Genomic DNA, 3490 nt, shown 5'->3' on the forward strand with positions numbered 1-3490 from the left:
TCTCACCCTCTCTGTTAAATAAATAATAAATATATACATACATACACACACACACACACACACACACACATATATAAAATAAAATTAAAAATAAAGACAACAGAAGAGACAGTCATAGGAGACCCATTCCTGCACTTGCTATGTGGAGGAAGTCAAGAACATTGTCTCATATGATGCCTTTTATGAGCCGAGATGCCCTTCAACAGAGGAATGGATAAAGAAGATGTGGTCCATATATACAATGGAATATTACTCAGCCATCAGAAAGGATGAATACCCAACTTTTACATCAACATGGATGGGTCTGGAGGAGATTATGCTAAGTGAAATAAGTCAAGCAGAGAAAGTCAATTATCATATGGTTTCAATTATTTGTGGAACATAAGGAATAGCATGGAGGACATTAGGAGAAGGAAGGGAAAAATGAAGGGGGGGAAATCGGAGGGAGAGATGAACCATGAGAGACTATGGACTCTGAGAAACAAACTGAGGGTTTTAGAGGGGAGGGGAGTGGGGGGGCTGGGTTAGCCCGGTGATGGGTATTAAGGAGGGCACATACTGCATGGAGCACTGGGTGTTATACGAAAACAATGAATCGTGGATCACCACATCAAAAACTAATGATGTACTGTATGGTGACTAACATAATAAAACAAAACTAAAAAAAAAAAAGAAAGGACCACATTGAAAATGCTTTTTAGAACTTAGTGCTAAAAAACAAACAGTTTTGCCTTCCCTAAGGAACTGAGATAGTTCCCCTTTTCTGACAAGTATTAAGTCTTTCTACTTGCTTTGGCTACTAGGAAACCCAAAGCTAAATGTCGGAGCAAATATAACAACCACATAGGCCTATAAGGACAGGATGTTTGGGATCTTCCTCCTACTCTTACTGATGCCTCCTCAGTCATGACCCTCTATTTCTCATACCCCATTAGTTTATTGTCTGTGCTTGTGATAAACCACCACTGGTTTATCCAAAGGCCATTTGGGAATATGAGAGCAGACAGGTGAAGAGAGGGAAAGACAAATCAGGACAGACAAACAGAAATGACTGGCTCCTGCAAGAACACAGCACCAAGACCTTACATGGGATCTAGAATATTAATGCCTAAGTATTTTTAAATTTTTTTAGCAAAAAAGTGTTCCCAGGTAATATTCACCCCATCAAGATCTCCAGGGATATGTGTTTCTTACTGAACCATACTTAGGATACTAAGGACAAGTTAAGGCTGCCAGATCCCACCAGTGGTTGTGTTGAAGGGATTCCACTGGGGGTAGGCTAGGGACATAACCCTGGAGTGGCAGTGAGGACATTCCAGAGACAGGTCAGAGAACCTGACAGGTAACTCCAAGGGAGACTCTCTTATGGATCTGCAAAGGTCTGGGAGTGAGTGCACCTCTTCTGCTGCTACAAACAGGTTGACCTACCAAGAAGGCAAAGTTAGGATGAGGCACGACAGGAGAGGAGATACACACACACACAAACACACACGTACAGCTAACATGTTTGAGTGATGGGGTATGAATTTGGAAAGAAAACCACATATTATCTATTCAAAACACATTTTGTTTTGAGAAGAAATTATAGGACAAGCATTTGTGTTCTAAAGGGCTCAAAAACATGTTAATGTATAGTGGACTGTCACATACAGAAGCCACAGTCAGATGTGGCTCCTGAACAACACTGTCAGCTTCATTACCCAACAAGAAGCTGAACCACAGGTATTTAATGCTATAACTTGGAAGTTAACCATCCCCCTCACTTCTGAGGGACTTTGTGGGCAGACAGTAAGAATACCAGAATCTATAGTGTTGAGCAAGCTGTTACAGGAGCATTGATTCTGATTATGGTTTTCCAAAGACACAATTATGGCCTGCTTTGAAAGGCTCCTTATATGTGACATCTTGTAAGGTAACTATCCTGAGGAAATTACTGGAGAGGGGGTGGTGTTACCGCTTGTATAATTTTCCCAATGGAAACCACTGATTTATTCATTTCAACAATCAGAGAGGCCGCAGCTCTCTGGGTATCCTGCGGAAAGAGCCCGCCTCCCGACCCATAAGGTCCTGGGCTGGAAGCTTCACTTTCTCTTCCTGTTCTCCACCATGGTGCAGGATCAAGGTGAGAAGGAGAACCCCATGCGGGAACTTCGCATCCGCAAGCTCTGCCTCAACATCTGTGTGGGGGAGAGTGGAGACAGACTGACCCGGGCAGCCAAGGTGCTGGAGCAGCTCACAGGCCAGACGCCCGTGTTCTCCAAAGCTAGATACACGGTTAGATCCTTTGGTATCAGGAGAAATGAAAAGATTGCTGTCCACTGCACAGTCTGTGGGGCCAAGGCAGAAGAAATCCTGGAAAAAGGTCTAAAGGTGCAAAAGTATGAGTTAAGAAAAAAATAACTTCTCGGATACTGGAAACTTTTGGCTTTGGGATCCAGGAGCACATAGATCTGGGGATCAAATATGACCCTAGCATTGGTATCTACGGCGTGGACTTCTATGTGGTGCTGGGTAGGCCAGGTTTCAGCATCGCAGACTAGAAGCGCAGGACAGGCTGCACTGGGGCCAAACACAGAATCAGCAAAGAGGAGGCCATGTGCTGGTTCCAGCAGAAGTATGATGGGATCATCCTGCCTGGCAAATAAATTCCCGTTTCTATCCAAAAGGCCAATAAAAATTTTTCAGTGAAAAAAAAAAAAAAAAAAAAACCAGAGAGTTTTCCATGTCCTGCCACTACAACTGGGGGTATGTAAAGTCAAATAAAACATGGTCTCTGCTCTAACGGGGTTAGTTAAGGGTCCCAAAGTTCTGACTCTTTTCTTATAAGTTGACCTTTAGTCTCTTTCAAAATCCTTTCCCTTCTGAGGCAGGGTGAGGGTGAAGTAAGCAGCTGAGAGGGACGCTGTACTCTTAACAAGTACGCTTGCTTTGGGTTCTTAATCGATTTTCTCTTGAATTCTCTCTGAAACCTGAACTGGATAACCCTGGCAGCCCACCATGCCTTCTTGATATATAAGTTGTATACAGTGATGTGATGAGCACTGGGTGTTATATGTAACTAGTGAATTATTGAACTCTACATCTGAAACTACTGATGTACTAAATGTTGGCTAATTGAACTTAAATTTTAAAAAAACAAGTTATATACAGCATCACTGCTGATAATTCTGTGTGCTTTGGGATCGGTCAGAGAATGGGGTTAAGAGCAGGAAGGAGGATACTTGCCTTTCTGAATAGAGGTTTTCTGAAGGAATCTCTGGTTCTCTTGGGCATTATGTCTACCAACCTCTCATCTCCCTCTAATTTTCTCCCTATTTCTCTCCTTCCTTTAGGACCAAATTTCTTTAAGGTAGATATACCCTCACCATCCTTATTTATCTCCCATCCACTCCTCTGCTTACCTCCCCTATCACTCCACCAACAACCTCACTAATATCCAGATCACATCCATGTCAAAAAACTTCAAGAACAATGTTCAATTCTTTTATTT

The 3490-nt window shown here is 42.6% G+C and overlaps 1 pseudogene across 1 annotated transcript; it reads left to right on the forward strand.

The window, feature by feature from the left end:
* The first annotated feature begins 2094 nt into the window (after positions 1 to 2094).
* On the forward strand, positions 2095 to 2687 carry LOC116633495 (annotated as a pseudogene). The gene has a single exon (XR_004299752.1). The product of XR_004299752.1 is annotated as a 60S ribosomal protein L11-like (transcript).
* Positions 2688 to 3490: the final 803 nt, after the last annotated feature.

This window comes from Phoca vitulina, unplaced genomic scaffold (genome assembly GCF_004348235.1).
Source record: "Phoca vitulina isolate PV1807 unplaced genomic scaffold, GSC_HSeal_1.0 scaffold8, whole genome shotgun sequence".
In the NCBI taxonomy this organism is placed as follows: Eukaryota; Metazoa; Chordata; class Mammalia; order Carnivora; family Phocidae; genus Phoca; species Phoca vitulina.